Source organism: Rattus norvegicus, chromosome 12, assembly GCF_036323735.1.
Source record: "Rattus norvegicus strain BN/NHsdMcwi chromosome 12, GRCr8, whole genome shotgun sequence".
Lineage (NCBI taxonomy): Eukaryota > Metazoa > Chordata > Mammalia > Rodentia > Muridae > Rattus > Rattus norvegicus.
In genome coordinates, this window is record NC_086030.1 from 10,182,548 (window position 1) to 10,208,031 (window position 25,484).

At 46.4% G+C, this 25,484-nt stretch overlaps 2 long non-coding RNA genes across 3 annotated transcripts; one reads left to right on the forward strand and one right to left on the reverse strand.

The window, feature by feature from the left end:
- Nucleotides 1–341: 341 nt before the first annotated feature.
- Nucleotides 342–13,853, reverse strand: LOC120095829 (uncharacterized). Its single transcript, XR_005491687.2, has 3 exons — nt 13,254–13,853; nt 2,755–2,874; nt 342–1,958 (listed from the first exon to the last, which is right to left on the reverse strand). It is a non-coding gene; the product is annotated as an uncharacterized LOC120095829 (long non-coding RNA).
- Nucleotides 13,441–19,643, forward strand: LOC120095828 (uncharacterized). 2 transcript variants are annotated; one of them, XR_005491686.2, is made up of 3 exons: nt 13,441–13,849; nt 14,449–14,534; nt 14,851–19,643. It is a non-coding gene; the product is annotated as an uncharacterized LOC120095828 (long non-coding RNA). The 2 variants fall into 2 exon arrangements; XR_010056443.1 differs by lacking the exon at nt 13,441–13,849 and having other exon boundaries at nt 14,398–14,534.
- The last annotated feature ends 5,841 nt before the right edge of the window (nt 19,644–25,484 follow it).

Below are 25,484 nucleotides of genomic sequence, written 5' to 3' on the forward strand. Positions count from 1 at the left end.
AAAAAAAGATTAACACGGTGGACACCGAGCAGGTCTTGCCCAGGAAACAACCCTAGCCCATTATAGGACGTGACCCTCAAGACCAGCGGCAGCCTGAGCTGCCTCTAAATCTGTTTCTTGCGCCTGCCCCTTGGCGATTGTTGGTGTTTCGTTATTCCTAAGTTTTGAAGAGTTGGCCAGTTGTCTTTGGCTGAATGAAACTATAAATACGAGTCTACCTAGCTTAAGTACAAGAACTGAAGTATAAATATGGGGCTTTGAGAGCTATCTACACTTACAGAAAAATCTACAGTAGGAGGTTCCTTTATGTGAGGAAGTCTGGATGCTTTAGAAGAAAAACTAAGTTAAAAACAAAACAAAAACAAAAAAAGCAGCTGTCCCCTGAAAAGCAATTTTGTTGAGTTGAAAACTCAATTAAGTCAATGAAACATCGCTTGCCAGGTTCAAAAAGTGAGTTTTTATTGCCTCAATTACCCTCAGAGGCAGTTCTTTAGAACTGGAAATTATCCATTTTTGGTTTTTTAGCATTCAAAAATCCACTTCGCTTTCAGAAGCCCCAAGTCTCTGCTTCTCCGCCCCTCGTCAGCTTTGCCAAAAGCCTTGGGGAAGCAAAGGAGAGGCGAGACGTGTACCATTTGGCATCCTCAGCAGAAGAACTGAAGGCGCTTTTTACTTCCCTGCGCCTCTGTCTCCAGAACTGCAGTAGAAGTCTCAGCATCCTGAGTACTTGCTCGTAGTTCTGAGAGATGGGTGCTCATAACTGAATCCCAGGAACCGTACGAAGGAGTAACACCAAGCATTCCGGGAGAATCTGGACGTCCAGGTTGTGGTGCTGAGTTGGACATCATTGGGGAGACCAAGAGCAACTCTGAGTAGCCTTCACATGCAATTCCAAAGACTGCTCCTGGGCAGTGATCTGTCCCCACCCACAGATCACATGCTGGGCTATGTGTCCACCTCTTCCTTCTCCACTTTCAACAAACCTCCTGGTGGTGTATTTTAGGGCCTTGGCTTTGTGGAATGCCCACTTCAATGGGGAAGTTGTTATCTTCACAGTTAGGTGTTATAACTCAAAAGGAAATCGACATAAATACAGGGTGTCCTCCCTTGGGTATCAAAAGGGAAAAATCCAAGCAAGGGCAGCCCAGGTCCCACTCACTGCTTATAGCACAGGTCAGCTCGATGCTCGTCCTCAAGATGTAAATAATTAACCAAATAAACATAATAGTAACCGGATACGAGAATATGCAAGGATGCAGACTTGAGCTGTGAACACCTGAGACCTCAAGGGAGTTGGAGAGAACAGATAACTGTTTTGAACGGAGCAAGGTGGTGATCTCCTTTAAACCTCTACTCCTTACAGCACAGAACAATGCCTTGATTGTAGATGTTCGTCCTGAGGGCTAGGGATGTGGCTATGCCTCCTGGAGGAAGAAGTGGTCTTCTTCCCTTAAAGACACCGGTTCTTATGGAGAGAGGAGATGGGTGTAGCTTGAGACACGGTGCTAAGGAATTATAAGAGACTTCCAGGACCTTGTCCAGGCCTTGCCTTAGAAGCCAAATAAGCTGGATGCATGGGTTTCCCAACTCCGGTGGGGAAGCAGAATTCTAGACGAGGAGAACGGTCCTTCCTTCTGGTTTGGGTTATTGTGATGGCATTGTAGTTCTGATCTCCTCCAGTTAGTGCTGTGGTCCCTGGCTTACCCTGACACTGACTGTCTTTAAACTTCTCTGGTGTCAGAGGCTAATTCTGCGCAGGTCAAAGAGTATCCATCCTTGATAGCTTAATGTGTTGCTGATCCTGTCTTCGGCTCACGCTTCCTAACAGTCTTCCAAGTCTGAGGAGAACTGCAGAGGTTTAAACAGCAGCTCCTGTATAAGACCTATAGGGGCTGGGGATTTAGCTCAGTGGTAGAGCGCTTACCTAGGAAGCGCAAAGCCCTGGGTTCGGTCCCCAGCTAAAAAAAAAAAAAAAAGACCTATAAGTCCTGTAAGCCGCTCAGCAGCAGACACCTATACCTGTAAGATGCCTCGTTCGATACAGTGGTGAGGATTACACAGGGCATTTAGCAGACCTTTATGGGGTCCTGTGACACACAGTCATATAGTGGATTCAAAAAATGCTTTATATATACATATATATACATATATATACATATATATACACATATATACGTGTGTGTAGTAGTAGTAGTAGCATATAAATGTACACACACACACACACACACACAGAGAGAGAGAGAGAGAGAGAGAGAGAGAGAGAGAGAGAGAGAGAGAGAGAGACTGATTTTGTGTTAATCATATTGGATTTTAGCAAGTTAAAAGATGAGCAAGGTAAGGGAAAACTCAATCCAGACCTTTCCTGAGTAACCTTTGAGCTATCATTTTATGATTTTTTTCCCTTCATAAGAACCTTCAACATCTTTTCAGTAAAGTGTCTTGAGAGAAGTCTAATAGGTCTATTTACGTTGATGAAGTGGCGGGAATTTTACCCAGCGTACCACTGTTGCCTGTCAGCCTGGGGTTGAGCCTAGCCTGAGAGTGTTTGCTCATTAATGGTAGTGGAGGTCTTCAGTCAGAATCTTAGGGAAACTGTCAACACACAAAGTCCCTAACAGTTGTATTTTTAGGAGCCAAAAAGCCAGACGTTTCCTTGTCCATCTTCCCCAGCTCTCTCCCTTTGACACACACACTCCATCCATACCCCAACCACCACCCACCCACTGATGCCATGTTGGTTTTGGACGGACTAACCTTGGGCCTCAGTTCCCAGAAGGCCTTGCACTTTCTGGTCTCTCTTCTATCATGGGCAGCTCTGGTTCCCCTGCACACGAGTGTCTTCTGACAGGTTCGATACTAAGCCTTTGCTTCTATCTAAATACCATTTGAGAAATTTAAAAGTCTTTAAAAATTTTAACTCTTTAAAAAAAAATTTGCCCTACCCTTTCATGAAAATGGGACTAAAAATAAAGATGGATGACAATGTTGTAGTAAGATTTCTTTGCAAAGGACCTAGGTTTTCTCTTGGTTCTGTTCTTAGGGCCGCGTGTTTCCTCGTCTGTGCTCGTATGTTAAACATCCGCAGACGCAGCCTAGATGCAAGGCGCCCAACTCGATTAAGGCAACACAGCATGGCTAACTGGAATGTCCCCACCCACTGTTGCCCCAGCCCCACTGGTGACTGAGATGGTGTCAGGGCCTCCATTTCCTCATCTGTAAATGTGAGGCTCGTTGGGATAATGCATATGAAAACAACCATTCTAAAATTCGGGACGGGTGGGGAAGATAGGAGTGGGGGGTAAAGCCTGACATCTAGTGGCCAGTGTGGCATCTGCACCTCACGGGACCGTATGGGGTCACATCCGTAAAGGTCTGAGTGAAGGTTCCTCTCCTGTTCATCTGCCACTGTGGGTCCAGCTGAGCCCACGAAATATCTGCCTTTAAGACACCCCCAACATGATTGACTCAAGATGTCTTCGGAACTGTGTCCCTTTGGAAGCTCCAGGAAAGACCATGTTTTCTTAGCCCTTCCAGCTTCTGGGGGTTTCCATTGTCTCACTGTCTTCTCTGATTCTGAATGCCCACGCTCAGTAGAGACTCAGGCTACATTAGGACCACCTGCATAATCCAAGCCCGAATCCCAGTCTCACTCACTAACGTATCTGCAAGGGCTCCTTTGCCACGTGCCGTGGTTCACCTGTGACTTGGGCATTCATTCGTTGGAAGTACGATGCCCAATGTGGCGGCAATCAGAAGGGGAGGGGTCTCTACCACGTAGGGCCCGGTGCTTGGCCCTCAGATTAGTGTGGGTATGGCTTCAGAAGGAAGCGACGTATTTCTTCTCATGAGACTATGGTTAGTCTCAAGAGCCTTGGACTACACGCCTGCCCTTATCCCTATCCAGTCTCCCTGGCTTGGCATATCATCCCAGTCTACCATGGGATTTGGCCAAAGCTTGTACCATGCTCTTTGGACACACAAACCCTAAACCCATAAACTAAATAATCTTCTCTTCTTTATAAAGTTAGCCTGATTCTGACAGGGACAGAAAAGCAAGTACCACACAATATTGATAAGTCATACATGGAATTTTTAAAAACAATGGACTCATTTAGGCAGAGGGGATAGATGGTGGTTCCAGGAGCTTCCGGTGGGGTGGAGGCATAGGGATGCTGGTGAAGTGGTGCAAAGGTTTGATTAGAAAGGAAGGTTGGGGGTGGGGACTGATTGCACAGCACACCACAGTGATGAATAATGATGTATTGCGTATTTGAAAACTGCTGAGAGATTTCAAATGCTTTCCCCACAAAAGAAGTATGAGGTGCTAGGAATGTTCCTTCACACGATTCAATCATTTTATAATATCCATATATATCAAAACAACACGTCTTGCATCACAATATACAAAATGACTATTTCTCAATTATAAATGTGAAAAGGAAAAGGTGTGTTTTAAATAATTTGTGGCCTTAGAGAGGAGATATTAAGCCAAGAAAAATTGTCCATAATATGATTTCCTTTTAGAAGAAAATAAAAAACGTTTTTAAAAGGTTAAGTATTTAGAAGCTGTATGAAGATAAGGGGTAGGGAACCAGAAAGCCCTAAAAGGCAAACAAAGAAGACTGAAGACTGTGGAGAATGATCCTGAAGGCTTCATTGGGCTTTGGAATTTTTCCGAGGGGCAGCCAGGAACAACTTTAAATAGAAATGCCTTCTTGAGGAAGAATGGAATCGTGACACTTGCAGGAAAATAGAAGCAACTGAAAGGTACTGTGCTAAACGAAATAAGGCACACTCCAGCCTCCCCTTACACACATAGCCTACATTAGAGGCGGGGCTCGGGGGTCAGGGGTGAAGAGACAGAGAGGAATCATGAAAGAGAAAGAAGGTAGCGCTAGGAAGGGTGATGGAATGCATGTTGAGAGAGCGGAACTGGGAACCAACCAGGGAAGGAAGGAAAACAGATGGGGTGTGGAACACAAGACGACACAGTGGGAGAAGAGAAGGGAGGAGAATAAAATACAATGACACACACAGACACACATGCACACATACACACACACAAATACACGGATACATACATACACACAGACACACACGCAGAGAAACACAGACACATACACAGACACACATGCACACATATATATACCCACAAATACACGGATACACACACACACACACACACACACACACGCTCATAGAAACACACAGAGACATACAAACATAGACACACACAGAGAAACACACATAGACACACGCAGACACATACACAGAGACATACACACAGACACATGCAAACACAGACACACATAGACACACACACTCATAGAAACTCACAGAGACATGCAAACATAGACACACACAGAGAAACACACATAGACACACAGGCACAGACACATACATACACACACACACACACACACACACACAGGTGGGATGCTGCCAGGATTAAAACCATTATGCTATCTGTTAACCTAAGAAAATCACTTTAGCAAACAAAGAAAATAAAGAAAGGTTTTAAAGTTGGGGACAGAAGTTCACTGCAATAGTCCAAGTCGCTCTGGAGGCCCACAGGAGTTTGCCATGCGTTTGAGGGAAGTCTGGGCAGCATGGGGAGTTCAATTTCAGCCTGGACTTCAGGCTAAGATCCTGTCTCCAAGGCAAAGGAAACAACAACAGAAAACTATGTTACTCTGTGTATAAAACATAGGCAGGACAAGGTTGAAGGTTACTGTAGAACCCCAGAGGAACTGTGAAGGCTGCCTCAGCTTACCAACTGTCTTCATTTGGGTGTTGTCACTGTGGAGAGACACCATGACCACAGCAACTCTAATAAAGGAAAACACTTAATTGGGGCTGGCTTACAGTTCAGAGATTTAGCCCGCTCTCCTCAGGCTGGGAAACATGGCAGAGTCCAGGCAGACGTGGCAGTGCTAGAGAAGGAGCTAGGAGTTCTACATCTTGATCAGAAGGCAGCAGAACAAGACCGTGTACCACACTGGCTGGAGCTTGAGTGTTTAAGACCCCAAAGCCCACCCCCACAATGATGCACTTCCTTCAACAAGGCCACACCCACCCCAACAAGGCCACACCCCCTAATAGTGCCACTCCCTCTAGCCAAGCATTCAAATCTGAGTCTATGGGGGCCAAACCTATTCAAACCACTACACTAACACAGGCCCCTATTATGCATTCATTCCTTTGACATCTGTGTCGTTGGCAAAATCCTTAGCTTTTCTGCACTTTGCCTTCCTTACCTGTAAAATGAGACCAGTGCTGTGGCCCTAGTGCTTGAGGGAAGTGGCTAAACTTGAACCCCAGTGTTGTTCTGAGGATAAAATGAGGAAGCACATTTAACTATATCACCTGGTGCATAATAAAAGTCTAGTGAGGGTTAATGGTTCTTAATGGTCAGTGGGGCCATTTCCAGTAGGAACAGAGATTACTAGAGCACATCAAGAGACACTGAAGAGAAGAAAGGGACAGAGATAGTGATGGGCAAATCAAAAATGGCTGGTGTGAGGTTGACCAGAAGGTCCAAGCTCGAGTTCTTTTGCCCAAGTAGGCAGCTGGCTCAAGGCTGCTGCCATGGATGCTGATGGACCAGACAGAGGTGGGGAGTCAGAGTGAGCATGTGTGTGGCCGTTGAACGGCCATGGTGATTGCTTTTATTTCTGCTCTGTTAACTCCGAGGGTGGTTTTGAATTTCCCACCAAGGCAGGTCAAGTAGATGTTGGTTAGATGTAATTGGAGAAATTTGGCTCGGGGGCAACTTTGAGGAGTAGTTCATGGAATCCAAGAGGTGGACTGTGCTCCTGAGGATACATTTAGAGCAAAGAAAGGAGGTTCTAGGGTTGAGCCCTGGAAAATATGGACAAAGGGGGCACCTTCTCGTTTCATTTGTCACCTGCACTGTAAGCGTTCATGGAAGGTCAGTGCTATACAACTCCATTACAGTGAGAGTTCTGTGAAGGCAGTCAGCATAGCCAACCTTCTCACCACTGTATCTTCAAAGATGAACATGGAGATGGTACATGGCCCCATTTAATAAGTATCTCCAGTTGAACCTGTAATCCACAGGCATGTTATAAAGCACAGGCGGCAAACCTAGCTTATAGGAAGGAGATATCGAAGGTCCATGGAAGTCTGAGCACGAAGATAATGAGGATTTAAAAATACACCTGTGGCTGGAGAGATGGCTCAGTGGTTAGAGCACTGGCTGCTCCTCCAGAGGACCTGGGATCAGTTCCCAGCACTCACATGGCAGCTCACAACCGACCATCTGTCACTCCAATTCCAGGGCTCCCAGCACCCTTATCTGGCCTCCAAAGGTGCGGCATGCATGCATGCAGTACACAGACACATGCGCGCAAACACTCGCAAACTAAGATTTAAATAAATCAGTTTTATAAAATAAGTATGCAGCTGTCATCACGGAATTTATAAGAGTGGTGGGAATAGGAATGAAAGTTGGAAGAATTGACGCTGAGATGAATGTTAGAGTTAGCGAGCTGTGGATATTTGATGACCACAACGATGCTGATGATATAAAAACGAGACTTACGAAATGATAATGTTAATCAAGTAGGAGAAAGAGGTAGCTCGATCAGTAGAGTGCCTGCCTAGCATGCACAGGAAAGGGGTACCATCCCCCAGCACCACATACGCTAAGGGTTGATGGCATGCTCAAGAGAACTCAGGATATGGTAGTAAGATAATCAGAATTTCAAGGTCATCCTTGACTACAGTAGTCTGGGATACAGGAGATTGTGTCAGTGGTTAGTTAATTAATTAATTAATTAACAAGCATGTATAGCCTCAAATGATTCGAGTATACTGTTGCCTAGCAACACCTTCCTTTCTTGCCCAACCATCTACAGTGAGACCATCACAGGACCATCACAGCCTGTTTCGGTTACTTTTCTATTATTGTGATAAAACCAAGGCAATTTAGCGGAGAGTTTACTTGGGCTTACAGTTCTGGGTTTGAGTCTATAATGGTGGATCCAAAGTGTGACAACCGAAGCAGAAAGCTAAGAGCTCACATGCCCTGAGCCGTGCAATCAAGAAGCAGAGAGCGGACTAGAAATGATTTGTGTCCTTAAGCACTCTAAGCCTGCCACCAGTGACACATTTCCTCCAACCAGGCATGTCCTCCAAGCCTCGACAACCAGTGCCACCAACTGGGAAACAAGCATTCAAATGCCTAAAACTGTGGGAGGCACCTTATTCAAACCACCGCGTGCAGGCCTCAAAGACTGAACTTCTAATTGTGTTCTTCCCCTTAAAGCTTCAACTACTCCATGTAGTACCACAGGCTGTGACTTGTCCCTTAGCACCTAGCTCTTTGGGAGACGCTCTTGATTCAAGATATAGCAACTACCAGCTTCACCCTTGGGTGTGTCTTGCTTGGAGAAGTCTAGAATTCCTATTTAATATACCTGCCTCCTCACCTTCTCTCCTCCAAGCTTGGTTTAAACCAGAAGCTGTGTGAGTGCCTCTCTCTCTCCCTCTCATCTACTCAGGTCTTATCTGTCTCACTCATGAGCACTTTCACAACGAGAAGTGGCCTCTACAACCCAGATAGATAGCCCTTCTCCCTCTCCCTCCCTCTCTCCTTTCCTCCCTCTCCCTCCCCCTCCCCCTCCCTCCTCCCTTCCCCTCTCTTCTTCCCTCCCTCTGCATCTCCCCCCTCTCTCTCCCCCTCCTCCCTCTCTCTCCTTCACCTCCTCTCACCTCTCATTCACGAATGTGCACCATACAGCAGCCTCCTCAAGGCTTTCAAACTTGCCAGATACTTATTTGTTCCTTCTAGCTGGAAGACCCCACCCCGCCCCAACTGTGCCACACGTAGATTCAGAACTCTCTCGTTTTGTTCCTCTAGCTCTCTGCTGCAACATGGTATGGAGGAGAGAGGGACCTCGGGCTCCTGTATGGGAGCCTCTGTGCGAGCCGGCCCCAGCAGGTGACAGCGCTCGATCACCTTGAGATCTGTGCCGTCTCAAGATCTATCTCCTCAAATCCTTAACGCTTCTGATAACAGTGCAACATCCACTGGGAGGCGGGTACCAGTTTCTGCCTTTCTTACTTTAACAGTCCTCTTTCTGGCAGAGCTCAGAGAAAGCGCTGTGACTCTCAGCCCTTGAGTATAGGATATGACCTGCAGGAAGATGTGGCAATGTTAGCCAGTGAGTATACCCCATGCTCGCCTCTGGAAGAAGACTGATTTCAGTTGTGTGCTTGCCCAGAAAGACAGCCCATACAGCCCTTCACCTCGGAAGTGGATGCCAGGAAATTCTATTCAAATATGTCCTGTGATGACCAGGCTAGAATGGTTCATGCCTGTGATACCCTTAATCCTAGTACCTGGGATGCTTAGACAGGAGGATCACCACATGTTTAAGGCTATCCTGGGGTATATGTTGAGTTCCTTGATAGCCTGGGCTACAGAGATTTTCTCAAATAACCCAAACTCCAATGAGGAAAGGAGGGAGGGAAGAAGGGGGGAGGGAAGAGAGGGAGGGGCACACACACATACATACATACACACACACACAGAGAGAGAGAGAGAGAGAGAGAGAGAGAGAGAGAGAGAGAGAGATACAACCTCTAACTGAGAAGGAACAAGCAGACTCATACATCTGAAGAGAAAGAAGAGAGAAAAACTTGATGAGCCCACTTATCAAAACCTACAATTGCACATCGATCCGAGGCAACCATTCTCCTTTAAAGGGAACATTCTGCTGCTTGGAGACACTTCAAAGGTAATCTGAATAAGGATCAATATATATTCTCAGCCCCAACCTATCCACAAGTATTCACACGTGAATAACGGTGAGAGGGGATTCGAAAGGTTCACTTCATGCTTGAAGGTACCAGCTCCAAGTCACACTGCTTTATGTGAATTAGTTCATATAATCTTCACAGCTCTCAAACGAAATACTCGCGGTTAGCACAGTGAGGCTAGGTAAATCTGATGACAGATGACAGGACCAGGCTTTCTTACCTCTGAGCCTTCTACTATGCCTGGCACAGGGAGCAGGTTAGAGGAATTTGAGCAGCTGTCCACAGAGGAGGTGGCTGCAGACAAGGCTATTGAGTATTTTGCTGAACTAACCCCCAGTCGGCTTCCTCTCTCTCTCTGCAAGGACCTGTTTCCACAGGGAGACAGTTGTCCAATCCCTCTGTCAGCCACTAGAGGGCAGACGCGGTATGAAAAGTTACCCGGCTTGGCTTTTGAGAGACGCCAAGCATACATCTCTGGCCTCTTCTTTGGCTACATATCCCTCCTGCGTCCCTTCCGTTTCATCCGTGGCATAGCCCTGTCAATTTTTTTGTTTATTTCTAAACCAACTTCATTTTACAAGGCTGCTTATCAAATACAGAGAGATGAGTTTTTTTATTTTGACACCCACGGCATTCTTAGACTGCAGTGACTTGCTGAATTTGGGGAAGGCATCGATTCCTGATGGCAAATTGAGTTTATGGGGAAAGCGACTCAAAGACAGAAAGCATCTTGCAGTCTCAACCCTAAGCCCAAACAGCTGTTCAAGAACTATAAAGGAAACTGACTAAAGGCCCTTGGTCACGTGAGACTACGACCAAGATCTTCCTGAAAGGGTTAACTTTCCTGAAAGGGTTACTGTCGCATTTTAAACATGAAATGAAGCTAGAGAAATTAACTTCAAGTTCCACTATTTTTTCAATAAAAACACGGGTCGCTGGGGGTAGGCATGGACTTAGTTTCTGATTTAATTTCTGAACTCTTCCCACTACACCTCACCACAGCCGCCAGCTCTAAAACCAGGAAGAAAAACCCAGCCAAAGTCAGGCTAGAAACAGGGCTCTGCCAGCAAAGTGCTCGCCAGACAAGCGTGAGGACTTAATTCACCCCCAAACCGAAAGAAAAAGTTGGGCATTTTTAGCACATGATTCTTATCCCAGAACTGAGAAGAAAGAGGCAGGAGCATCCCTGGAATTCACTGGCCAGCTTGGTTTATTTGGGTGAACTCTAAACCAATGAGAGACCCTGTGATGGTTTGAATACGCTTGGCCCAGGGAGTGGCACGATTAGAAGGTGTGGCCTTGTTGGAGTGGGTGTGGCCTTGTTGGGGTGGGTGTGGCTTTGTTGGGGTGGGTGTGGCCTTGTTGGAGTGGGTGTGGCCTTGTTGGAGTGGGTGTGGCCTTGTTGGGTGGGTGTGGCCTTGTTGGGTGGGTGTGGCCTTGTTGGGTGGGTGTGGTCTTGTTGGGTGGGTGTGGCCTTGTTGGAGTGTCACTTGTAGGTGTGTCACTGTGGGTGTAGGCTTTAAGACCCTCATCCAAGCTGCCTGGAAGTGAATATTCTGCTAGCAGCCCTCAGATGAAGATACAGAACTCTCAGCTCCTCCTGCACCATGCCTGCCCGGATGCTGCCATGCTCCTGCCTTGATGATAATGGACTGAATCTCTGAACCTGTAAGCCAGCCCCAATTAAATGCCCTTTACGAGACTTGCCTTGGTCATGGTGTCTGTTCACAGCAGTAAAACCCTAACTAAGACAGACTGTGTCTCCAAAAAAATAAAAAAATGGATGGACCCCCCCCCCCCCAGGCCTCCACACGCTTGCCAGCACATATTACATGCATACAAACTCCCCTCACACACCCATGTGCTTGCGCGCACACAAAATTAAAGGCAAAAAAGATGTCGCCTCACAATCAGATTCTAGAGGTGAAGAAACACCCTCAGCTCACCAAGTTTGCAGGGTTTGAGCAACTTACAGATGACAAAGAGTTGGAAGACCACTTTGAGGCTTACTATTAAAGGAAAATTGACTTTAACTACGTCGTTAAAATGACCCTCTCCCATCTCACTGGCGAGACGACTATCAAGGCGCACTAAAAAGTCTTAACAAGACAGTGAGCAAACACTGGTCTAAAACCTCATGCCCTTAGAATTCTACAGCCCTAGCACCAAACTCACCCCATCTCCATTTCCAGATGAGCCCACACACACACACACCTCCCAGAGCCCCATGCTGTGTGAAACCCAGGCCTTGCTTCACAATAAAGGGTGTTCTCACAGAAAGGGAGTCATTTTCTCCTACCCTTTCAACACCATCTAACAGACAGCAATTCTGTGTCATTCAGTGGGTGCTTAATGGGCATGATCTATGAACAAGAATTGTTCCACAGGCAAGGTTTCAAAGAAAATGAAAGCCCAGGCCTATATCTTTGTGAAATTAAATAATCTGTTAGAATCCTGATAGAGACAGAACAAGCCCAGAAAAAATCCCAGTAGATGGCGTGTCAGGTTGCACCTGACTGTGACTATAAAGTCCTATAAGGTCTCCAGACCATGCAGAGAAAAGCATTTCAACCAGGAGGATCAAGGGGACCTTCTAGGAGGATCAAGGGGACCTTCTAGGAGGATCAAGGGGACCTTTGCAAAGGAGTTGGGATTTAACAAGCCTTTGCGAGATCAAAGGAATGTTCGTAAGACAGAGAGTGACACCAGAGGAAAATGCACACACAATATGCTACAAGCATCTGTTGTTCTGTGAAGTTGACCCGTGTGGCCCGGGGTGGGGCTTGAGGGCAGGAAGTGGGACTCTGTAAAGACAAGAAGTGGGATTCACATGGTAGGCACACGTGGTCTCCTGTGATGCCAGGAAAAGAATGGGTACACGTGTCTTCTCCAAGAGAACAGTCCGTTCTGACACACCAGGCGTTGAGTACCATTTAAGATGTAACTTTCCTCTGGGTGAACTTCCACTAGAACCTCCTGGTCCTGAGAGATTTACTTCTGCTGGGAAGCTCTCCTGATGCCCTCATCCCGGTTCATTAAGCTCTCTTCTTCAGCTGCATAAAACCGCCACCCAACTTCTAAAACCTTGACTAATGTTTCCTGGAAGAGAACTCGTCATTTCACATTCTGTAACTAAATATATCACCCTGGCCCGTGAAATATTCAGCGTTCACCTCCTACTCCATCCCCCACACCCCCAAAGACTGCAGATTCCCCCCGTCCTCCACCCTCATCAGACATCTTGGAGTATTCTTTGAGTCCAATGGTGCTTGTTAAAAATTGAACCCTTTCCATCATCCAATGTGGCTGTTCGATGCCCCTGGTCTTACAGGAAGGAAAATCCACAACCACCATTCACCAGGAAACAAATCTCAGAAACATCTCCAAGGTACAACAGCCTCATATCACACGGTGCTGGTGATAAATTTATGATGGAAAAATATGTCACAAAAATAAAGTCACTAAACCTCTTTTGAGCAGTAGCCCAAGGGCTCCAGGGAAGGATTCAGTTGTTCTTGGTGTCTTTGTTTGCTAAGTACGTTGAGATGACAACACTTCAAACAACATAGAATTTCTCTGCTATCTGTTGTTGTGAAGAGACCCTATGACCAAGGCAACTTATAGAAGTTCCTGGGACTCACAGTTCTAGAAGGTTGGAGGTCACAGCCATCATGACAGGGAGCGTGGCAACAGGCAGACGTGACTGAAGCAGTTGCCACCAGCTTACATCCTTATCTACAAATAGGAGGCAGAGCGCTACCAGGAAATGATGTGGGGCACACCCACTCCCAAGGGCTCACCTTCTCCAACGAGGCCACACCTCCTAATTCTACCTATCTGGTCCAACAAATGGGGAGCCAAGTAGCCAAGTACTCAAACTCGTGGGCCATTCTCATTCAAACCACCACATTCGTGGTATCAACATTTCAGGAAGATGCTAACTGATCGCATCCCCTGAGTCAAGACACATCCAATTTCCCCAAGGCTACAGCAGGCAAGTCGTCTCAGCATCACTCTCTAGGGATCCATCCCCACAGGATGTTTTGTGAAGTTTCTGGAACAGGTAGGAGGCTTCGCTAAAACTCAGCCGACTTTTTAGAAACCTGCCTAGGCTTAAAATTGAGACATTTTTGGTCTGAGGTACAGCTGTAGGCAGAATTATATCATCCCCCAAACTTACACATTGAAGACCTAAGATGTAATAATACCTGAGAGTATGACTTCCCTCAGAGAGAAGACTCCAAAGAGAGGATCACGGTAAAATGAGATAATCAGGAAGGATCACATGTAAAGTAGCCAGTGTTCTTATAAGGGGAAATCATTTGAGGGTCCAGGGAGAAGACTGACTGAGCTCTAGTTCCACAATAACCCCAACTCCCTCAATTTCTTACAAGAGTTTTCTTTGACTCTCTCTCGTCTCCCTGGATTGTAGATAGCTCTCCCCTGGGGTTCTTGGGCATCAAGGAGCAACTCACTTCCTCTTAATCTCCGTTAGATGACGGTTAAGTTGTTATGCTATTCAGCACACACTTTGGAAGCTCAATAACTATGTCTGGAAACACTAAATACTGACATCCCATCGTCGTAGCTGCCATTGTCCTCCTTACACTGAAGACATGGAGGCGTTGACCTTCCAAACTTCTAATCTTTTTTCTCGTAAAGGCTCATTTCTCCCATCCTGTCCTGAAGAGCCCTGCTCCAGAGGCTGTATTCCAGCTGTGTGAATCCCTCTGGACTCCATAGACCAGGTCGGAATCATCTTCTTCTTGCTCTCTAATTTTGACCCTTTTCACTTCCCTTCTTTCCTTTGCTACCTGGAGTCTGTGTTTTAGCCCCCTCAGCCCACCAATCCCTATGCCCTGACCTGCCCACTGCAGGGACCACACCCTTGCATGACATCACCTCTACTTCCTCTATGCCAGCGCTGAAGTAGACAAGCACTGGGCTCAAATGTATGCGGGATATTTCTGTACAGACTTTTCTGATGTTTTCTTTCTGGGGTGCTGCTCAAATTAGAAGATGTTTATAGAGCATCTGGTTTGATCGAATGTCTAATTATTACAGCAACAACACCAACGCCCCTGTACCCTTCTAAAAGCCTAAAGTTTTGGCTGGAAAGCTATAGAAGATATTGGGAAGAATGTCAGTTTTTCATATGGATGAAAAGCACCAGCAGGGGAATTACCATATCTCTCAGAAGTCTGACAATCATCTGCGTTCATGGTCTTCAATGTGGAATTGTGACACGGAATAGCTACCCCGAATCGCCAGCCTGCCTCTTACCCTGTGGGTTTCAGTTTCAAGACTGCGACCTCAGCTCTTGTCTGAGTTCCCAGCCGCCTGCCTGGCAGATGTCAGACTTGTCACTCCATAATCATGTGTACCAGTTTCTTTCTTTTTTTTTTTTTTTTTGGTTCTTTTTTTTGGAGCTGGGGACCGAACCCAGGGCCTTGCGCTTCCTAGGCAAGCGCTCTACCACTGAGCTAAATCCCCAGCCCCGTGTACCAGTTTCTTAAAGCAAGCCCAGTAATCAGGGTCTGTTCTGGAGGATGCTGACTGCACTTATCCTGAGGCGTGTCTTCAAGCTGGGTCGCCCTTTCATTTTCACAGACATTCGTCTATGGCTGGTTGGTTTTTTTTTTCCCCTAGGGAAGGCAGGTGATGCGATCGACTCAGAGTCCAGGAGAACTTAAAGTGTTCTTTCACACCATAAATGCACGTGATCTTCAGATCATATTTTTAAATGTAATAAAAACTGCAGAAATGTCGAAAAAGTAAAGTAGAATCTATAAACACTGGTGCCTCGTGCCAGATACTCTTGGGATGGCTGTTCAGATTAATTTTAAACTTCCCCACAGTGAGGTATGTGTTGAATACTAAATTTTGTTTTAAAGTAAAAACAAAACCAGTGCAAAACATGGAGATTGCAGTGGTATGAGTGGACCATGCCACCAGACAGGAGACCTGGCAAGGTTGAAGCAAGTTAAAAGAAACAAACAAACCAGGAATTCTCATCATTGAGACCGGTAGGTGTTAGAACCAGTTCCTAGCCAGAGTCTACCTGTCCCAGAACATGTGACCAAGATGCCCCACTAGGAGGGCCATGACACTCAGTCATGTAGGGACAACACCTGAAGTCCTCTCCTATGCAAATAAAGCATCCCAGAGTGAGCCAATGGGAAGAATCTACCTCTGGATCTCACCCCACCCCAAAATGTTTAAAAGGTCCCTGTCAACCCAAGAAATAAAGTTATTTCACCGAGAATCGTCTGAGGGTGCCTGGCTTATTGAGCTGTAATACTCCAGGGAAGAATTTTCTCTCCCAAAGCATTCACTGATGGACCTCAGCTCTTCTAGTGGCTCCAGCTACAACTCCTAGTGATCCGCTGTGTCTCATCACTGCCCGGGCTGTGACGGTAGCGGAAGAGACCTGGCCGCCCGCCTGTCCTTGGAGGGCAGCAACACTTTGGCCATTCCACTCAGGTCACAGCTCCTCGGAATCTACCATTCTGGCTGGACTAGGGATCCTCAGACTGTTCTCTGCCTTCCCTGAACAGCCTGCTGGCTGCACTCCGGTGCACAAACTGACAACTGGTGCCAAGACGTGGGGTGCAATCATCTGATGCACCATGACTGATACCCACGTGAATTCAATGAGACCTCTGATTTGATGGGAAGGGAAAGCACCCCAACTCTGGAGAGAGTCAAGCCACCGGTCCCTTTTCTGCTTTGTATATCATTGACCGTCAAAACATGGATTTGGAAAAGCTAAAGAGACAACTGATGCCTTCTGACTCTGTTGTAGGCTGAAGGTCCCTGTCTAAAATCTGACAGTCCGTAATGGGTGTTGACAAAGACACTTTATCTAACTTCCCTTTAAAACAAGACAAAACAACAACAACAACAACAACGACGACGACGACAACAATAACAAAACTAGAAACGCAGCAGCCACTTAAGTGCCACTAGGACATCAGGCCGTTCTCAAATCTGTGTGAAGATTTAGCATTTCGGACCTCTCTGGAAGCCCCCAAAGCCAGCAGGCCAAGGGGATATTCCCACTGGACGAGGCACTCTTCTCTTTTCTGTCACAGGCAACTTGTCATCACATTAAAAAAAGAAATCTTAGACTGGAGAGATGGCTCAGTGGCTAAGAGCACTGACTGCTCTTCCAGAGGTCCTGAGTTCAACTCCCAGCAACCACATGGTGGCTCACAACCATCTGTGATGAGATCTGATGCCCTCTTCTGGTGTGTCTGAAGACAGCTACGGTGTACTCACATGAATAAAATAAATCTTAAAAAAAAACTTAAAAAAAAAGAAATCTCACAGGTTAGGGAAATATGAGCCCTACTAAAATCCCATGGAATAGAATTCGACAAAAGTAAGCCTCCTTGTTTTGGGAGGAGGTCTTTCAGGTAGTGCCATCCATGGCCAATGGTACTATTTACAGTCCTGACTCATGGACGCGAGTAGATTCCCTCACCAGAAGCAGAGACACCCAGGAAGAAAAGAATCCCTCCCCTGATTCTTTTGCTGATGTTCGCTGCAATTCAGCGGTGCATAGGACCATAATACCACAGCACCTTTGCCCCCAGTCAGATGAACCCCAAAATCAAAGTCCTAAAGATCTCACAGCCATTACCCAATTAATATGGGAAATAAAATCCATCGACCCATCCTACTCCCTCATATCCCCTCAGAGGAAGCACTAAATAAGCCCTTGGCCCCATCTGAATCGCCTTCCCTCACCCAAATACTGAACCCTCTACAGGGCTCCTTTAGAAAAACAGACAAGCTTCCACTGGCCCCACCTCCTACTGCCCCCCCCCCATTGCCGCCAAATCAGAGAGAGATATCTATCTCCTCCCCAACCCCCAAGCCAAAAGAGTCAAAAACCTACCAAAAGCATAGACAGCAACCCAATGTAACCCCAAAGATCCCCACGCTCAACCCTCCACCATGCAATAGTTTTGAAACGAACTCTACCTCCCACTCAACTCAGGAGTCCAAGAAGAAGCCAGAATTCCAAAACACCCAAGCATCCTCCATTAATAATAGTCCCACTCATAATAAGCCACTCAACTGGTAAGCCTCAGACTTAAAAGAACTCAGAGGATTCTTAGTGAAATCTCGTGTACTTTGTCCCTTGTGGACAGGGACCTTATGAACATTTGTGGGTAGACGCTTCCCGTTGGCTCACTCTGAGATGTTAGGGATGCTTTATTTGCATGGGTGAGGACTTCAGGTCACTGATTGTCATGATCCTCCTGGTGGGGTGTCGTGGTCACATGTTCTGGGACAGGTAGACTCTGGGTAGAGCTGGTTCTTCCGTCTGGGGGCATGGTCCACTTGCCCCCACACATTGCCATAATGGGAGTGCACCAGATGGCTTTCTGTCAACTTGCAACGAACTAGAGGCATCTGAGAATGAGGAACCTCAACTGAAAAGAATGCTTCCATCAGAGCAGCCTGTAGGCACATCTGTAGGGCAGTTCTTGATTAATGTTTACATGGGAGGGCCCAGCCCACTGTGGGTGGTGCCACTCCCTAGGCAGGCAGACCGGGGCTGTATAAGAAAGCAGGCTGAGCAAGCCAGTAAGCAGGGTTCCTCAATGGTCTGGGCTTCAGTTCCTGCCTCCTGGTTACTGCTTGAGTTCCTGCTCTCACTTTCATCAAGGTTGGACTATAAACTTTAAGACAAAATAAACCCCTTTCCTCCCCAGGTTGCTTTTGATCATGGTCTTCCTCACAGCAACAGATACCTGACTAGCACGGGAAACAATAACAGGGCTCAGTTACCTGGTGGAAGCAAGCACAGCGGTGTCAAAAACTGGGTCCAGACGAAGGAACACGTCATTCTATTGGTATTGAAGAATGACACGTGAGGCTGTGACCCAGGACGGTGGGACCGTCGCCTCATCACCCCTGGCAGGAGATACCCCCAAATAAGTTGAAGGTTGAAGTCAGCAGCGACTGATCCCGAAGAGAAGGCTAAGAAATGGCTCCTCAGAGATGTTGACCCCTCTGAGAATGAAGAGCGAGTCGCCGGTTATCACAGATTTATTCTCTGTGAAGAAGATGTCTGTAAGTGAAGTTGAAATGCGTCGACCCTGAAGACAGAATACCAGAAGCTGAGAACAGGATTGAGGAATACATTTAAACTTTTGAAAGACTTTACCAAACCAAATGCTACACAAAGAAAGAAAGGCTCCGTGGCGGGAGGAGGGGCTTTTCACCAAGCCATTAAAAGCCTTATAAGATCTTTAGAAACAGGCACCCTGGAAATTTCAGTTATTTTCATCCCTTCCATTGAAAAGGCAATTTCTCTCTTCTTATATCGAAGGCTTTGATGTATGTTCAGTAGCTTCGGGGTGAATCCAAATGCAGCGTTCAGAGCAAGTGAGAAAAAAAAATCATGCCGCGTGGAGATTGCGAGCTTCCTCCAGGAAATCTTTTGAAAAATAGGCAATGAAACCGCTCGGGGCTCCTGCCCTCGATCTCTCAGAGCCTCTTTCCTGGGATCGCCTGCCTACTGTCGGTCTCTGAAGTGTTGGATAGCAGAAGAGGAGGAGGACAAGCGGATTGGAGGTCCCTGTAACTCACTGTGACAGAACACATAGATGGGCTCGGGGTCGAGCGGGTGAATGTGCCTACAAGACCTTCTTGACTGAGCCGAATGGGTGGATCAGACACTCCTCTTGGACTGGGGAGTCCTAAGCTGGTCTAGCGACCAATGTAGCAGCACACAGTAAGCGACAGGATCCTGAGATATGAGCAACAGAGTATGAGACTTCCTTGCTGTGTTCCTTATTCTAGTTGGCTTTCTGTACTGGCATTAAAGACCATGACCGAGAGCACCGTGGGGAGGAAAGGTTTTATTTTATCTTACAGTGTATGGTCCATCAGTGACAGAAATGGGGGTAGGAACTCAAGACAGGATCTGAAGCACAGACCACAGAGGAACACTGCTTATTGGCTTGTTCCCCATGGCTTGCTCAGCCTGCTCTATGTTTTTTTTACTTACTTATTTTATGTATGTGAATATTACTGTAGCTGTCTTCAGACACACCAGAAGAGGGCATCGGATCTCATTACAGATGGTTGTGAGCCACCATGTGGTTGCTGGGAATTGAACTCATGACCTCTGGAAGAGCAGTCGGTGCTCTTAACCACTGAGCCATCTCTCCAGTCCCACATTTCAACTTTTTACATCCTGGCTGGTACTCAATTGCTCTTCCTGTGACCATTCTTAAACACAGCTGCAAATTCCCAGATGGCACCGAGGAGGAAAAGATGGCCGTGGCCGTGGATTGTTTGGTAAAAAGATAGGATGACATTAAGAAGAAAAGTGCCACAAGGGGTCGGGGAGCCTAGCGGAAAGACATGGACCCAACACACTGTTCACATAACCATCTTTCAGGTTCAACCCTGACGTGAGACCCCACCAGAATTTTGTAAAATTTTTTTCATCTATTACGCTTGTGGTGCAAACCACGCAGCAAACTGATTTGTTACTTTAATTTATTAATTGTAAATTAATTGTCCAAGTAATAGTTTCGTTAAGATGGCATTTACCCTTTCAAATGCTTTCTTTTTCCCACTTCCCTTTCCTGTTTCCACACCTGTTTTAGGCTTCCCCGCATGAAGGTGTGTAGCATTTGTCTTGATAGATCTGGTTTATTTTGGCTAACATGGTGGCTTGCGTCCATTCTCCTGCAGCCAATGTGCTTTTGTTCTTACTAACAGCCGGGCATCACGCTGCTCTGTACACACCAAATTGTCTTTACCTGTTTAGCAAGAGATGGGCACTGTGCCAATTCCGTGACTCTGCATTGGGAATGTTGAAGCAATCAACGTAGGCGTGTGTTTTACGGTCTTTACTGTACTTCATATCGTACATAATTGAGCTTTAAAATTCCACAAATATACGGCTACTCATTTATTAACAACAGCAGGTATCATGCTTTTTAAACAACTAGTAGTACCTCAGTTTGCAGGTATCCTCCCACAATAACCCTTAAAGACAGCGGCTGTGAGTATCTGCCCTGTCATAGCGCGTAGAGCGTGGAGTTCTAGTATTCAAGAGACTGAAGAAGAAAAACATGGGGAATAATTTAGCAGCCTGGGACTCCACTTGGTTTGGACTATGCACACATTCCTCTCCAAAAAATGGACCTAGAAACCTGTTTACAACGTAGCCCCTGCTTGTGTCAAGTAGCATGAGCATCCCGCTTTGAACAGGGAAGTAAGTTTCTCCTCTCTTCCACGGCCATCAGATTTAAGTTCTATTCAGTAAGTTGTGTTCAAGTAGGAGACTGGAGGGACAATCCAACCTGAAATAGTTTGGGGGTGAATGTACAATGAGGAAAAGTGTATCCTATAAGTGAACTCTCCTGGGGAGAATTCTCTTTTCATCATCTTATTCTTTTGCACAATTGTGGGGGTGGGGGAGAGAAAATAAAGTCAGGTGCATCATGGGAAGAGTCTTGTGCAATGACCGAAGACCTAACTCAATCCTATCAAAGCAGAACAGACCAAGCAATGCCACCACTGGTACTAATCTCCCCTCTCGTGTGACCCTATTTAAAGAAGCCGTGGGCAATAACCTGGGGCCCTTTCTGTATCTTCACACATGACTGCTGTTATGCCTGACAGTGTATCTGGCCCATTCTATCACTTTGCTCTGAACAGAGTTGCCCTGCTATTTTGTAAATTTATATGAGTCTTTCGTTCCTTGGATAAGAGGCGAAGAACTTCAAGACACCTTCATCCCAGGCCTGACCACTGGTAACAGGAGGATCTCAAGTTTGAGGCCAGCCTGGGTTACATAGGGAGATCCCGTGCCAACAAAGATAATCCCTCAAAGGTGGAGAATTTCTTCTACCTGCTTTACAGGTGAAAAAATGGAGTCATGGAACAAAACTTATTAGAATGCTTGATGCACACAGCCATAGCGACGGAGAAGCTGTCACACAACACAAGCGCAGCTTGCTTCGTGAGTATTCTAAGTCGTTAAGTGTTTCAGTATTTTATGTGCGTGGGTGTTTTGTCTACATGAATGTCTGTGTACTGTGTGTGTGTGTGTGTGCATGAATGTGTATTGTGTGTATGTGTATATGTGTGCATGAATGTGTGAGTATTGTGTGTGTATATGTGTGTATGTATATGTATGTGTGTATGTGTATTGTGTGAGTGTGTGTGTATGTGTGCATGAGTGTGTGAGTATTGTGTGAGTGTATGTGTGTATGTGTGCATGAGTGTGTGAGTATTGTGTGAGTGTATGTGTGTATGTGTGCATGAGTGTGTATTATGTGTGTATGTATTGTATGTGTATGTGTGTATTGTGTGAGTGTGTGTGTATTATGAGTGTGTGTATTGTGTGTGTGTATTGTGTGTGTGTGTGTGTGTGTGTGTGTGTGTGTGCAGTGCCTGGGGAATCCAGAAACTTGAATATCCTAGGACTGAGGTTACAGGCAGTTGTGAACCACTGTGTGGGTTCTGGGATCTGAACCTAGGTCCTCTACAAGCGCCCATTTATTTTAATTTATGGGGTATGTGTGTATGTGTGTATGTGTGTGTGTATGTGTGTATGTGAGTATGTATGTGTGTGATTGTGTATGTGTGTGTATGTGTGAGTATTGTGTGTATGTGTGTATATGTATATGTATGTGTGTATGTGTATGTGTGTATATGTGTATGTGTGTGTGTGTGTACCTGTGTGTGTGTGCGAGAGAGAGGGAGAAGGAGAGGGAGGGAGGGAGGGAGGGAGGGAGGAAGAGAGAGAGAGAGAGAGAGAGAGAGAGAGAGAGAGAGAGAGAGAGAAGAGAGAGAATATGTGCAGACACCCACAGAGACCTGAAGAGGGCATGAGATCCTCTGGTGCTGAGTTAGGGGCAGTTGTGAGCTGCCTGATGTGGATGCTGGGAACTGGACTCGAGTCCTCTGGAAGGGCAACAAGTGCTTCCAACCACTGAGCCACCCGTCCAGCCCACGCTTACATTTTTCAAACTGTGAAGTTTTTGTAAAAGTGACTGTGACTATCTGTCCATAGATTACAGGATGTATAAAGTGATTTTTAAAATCAAATACGGTATTTTCTACTTTCCCAGAGCATACATGCATGATGCTTGTGGTCGTTTATACTGGAAACCTGTGGAATGGTGAAAACAGTTCACTCAGGGAAGAGCTGGTACTGGTACCCCATACGGATGCCCCTCAGTATCTGCAGGGCAGGGGAGCAGGTGCCACCATCTATGGATACCCAAATCCGTGTGTGTGTGTATGTGTGTGTGTGTGTGTGTGTGTGCGCGCGCGCGTGTGTGTGCGCGTGCGTGCATGTGCGTGTGTGTGTGCGTGTGTACGTGTGCGTGTGCGTGTATATCTCATAACCTATGATGTGTGCATAACCTATACGCACATAACTTCCTGTGTGCTTTAAGCCATTTCTAGGTCACTTATAATAGACGCTGGTTGCAATGTGAAATTCTAAGTGGCTACTTGCTATGGGCTGCTTAAAGAATAATAAAAAAAAAAAACTATGCGTGGCAAGTACAGATGCAACTTTTCCCAAATGCTTATGATGTGCAATGGAACAAATCCATAGGCACAGGACCTGAGGATCCTCACTGGTCTTCTCCATCCCTGAGGCAAAAGCCTGAGTCAACTGGAAGCAGCAGATGGTTCAGCACTGGGTCTCTGGGCTGGAGGCATAGCTCACTTCAGACTCCCGGTCTGTTCTGATAATCAGGAGTTTCACAAAGCCCCCACTCTGAGTCTCCTCAGTCTCTAAGAGACGGATACCAGAAAAGAGGCCTCTTGATCCCAGTCGTCAGATCTAGGCTGCCATGGATGGATTCCCTTTGGCTGAAAAGCCTAGCGAGGGTCCGTGTACACATTACTACACAGTGCTGGTTCTACAACCCCACTGGAAGAATATTTTATTACAAACATAGACTCTAGATAAACATTTATTTCTTGGAGGAAGAATCATTCAAGTAAATGGCTCTCACAGAACCGATTTCTTAGAGAGCCGAAAGTTTCCGTGCGAGCTCTTAGCCCGGTGACTCTCATAGGATGCTCTGCTCAGTTGGAATGATGCTGCCTTCCACTCCAAAGATGACTGAGGCTGGCCCCAAGCTCATGTCCCCACCTCTTGAGTGCTAAGAACATAGGCAGACCTGTCTCTCAAGTCTCTCTCTCTCTCTCTCTCTCTCTCTCTCTCTCTCTGTGTGTGTGCGCGCGCGCGCGCGCATGCGTGCGTGTGCATGCGTGTGTTCTCATCCTATTGCTAAAACTTATCCTCAGTGTTTCCTGTGCCTCCTTTTGGGTTTTCTAGCCCACTGCATCCTGGGCCCTCATCCCTGAACCTGTTACAGGATGCTACACAGCCCCGTAGCTTCAGGAACAGCTGTGTTCTGAAAGAGTAGGTACAGAGATGTGGTTGACCATGGACTTGGAAGTTACTAAGATACCAATCCAATTTTGCAAATCAGAGCCTCTAGGTCCACCCACTCTCCTGGCTTTCCTGAGGCAGTGTCAAGATCCACATGTGTACATTGTCCAAACTCTCTATCCAGTTCTTACAACACCAGACTCTCTTATAGGCTTCTTACCTTTCTTCAGCCAGAGTTCTCTGCTTGGCACTATGGAAATGACCCTCGGGAAAGATTTGTTAACAGCAGCATCCTCTCTGGTACATGGGGATGTCAGTCCTTGCTGGAGAGAGCTTTGGACTGTCCAGTATTGGCAATGCTCTCACTGAGCAGCTGCCATGGCTACCTCTGATACTCAAAACAAGTCCAGCTTGTCTCCAGCCTCTCAGCTGCAATTTCTGCTGCAGCTCCCTCGTCTCCTGCCTCTTTGAGCTTTGCCATCAGTACCCAGGTACAGGGCCAGGCACTCTTTAAGCGCCCATCTCATGGGCTTTGAGACAGGCCCACAAGGGAAAAAGCAGATAGATAAAAAGCCTCTGGCTCCTGCCTCACATTCCAAAGTTGGAAGGTGATGTTGACCAATGAACAAAAAGAGATAAAATGGAGTCAGGGTCAGATAAGGTCTCCCCTCCTGTTTCTTAAGAGACGGTGTCAAGACTCAATGTTCTGTCTGTCCTCTTTGGAGGTGCCCCCATGCTACCGAGTACCCTGCATACATCCTGATCACGGAGGGACAGTTTGTTAACACATCCTGTGACCTCGCTGCTGCCTCCTCTGCCTCACTCACCTGGTTCCTTCACATGTATTTCTCCGCCTTGACAATGGTTTGCACAGATGGTTTGATTTATACTCTGTCCTCTAGAGAAATGAGACTAGCAAAACCATTCAAATCCAAGAAAACTTAAGGGATGTGCTATTTCCACCCGAATCAGCAATTTGCAAAGTGACTAGCGTTTACTGTGCCTTTAAATCCTTATAGTTAACTATGCGATAGGCATTATTTAATGCTTCAAGAAGGTGAGGGTCAAGGAAACTCAAATCATTGACTCAAGATGCTACAGCAAGGGGCCAGCAAGATGGTTCAGTGGAAGAAGATGCTGCTGCCAAGCCAGAGACCTAAGTACAGTCCGTGACGTCTGCAAACTCCTGCAAGTTGTTTCTCTCTCTCTCTCTCTCTCTCTCTCTCTCTCTCTCTCTCTCTCACACACACACACACACACACACACACACACAGACACACACACACAGACACACACACAGACA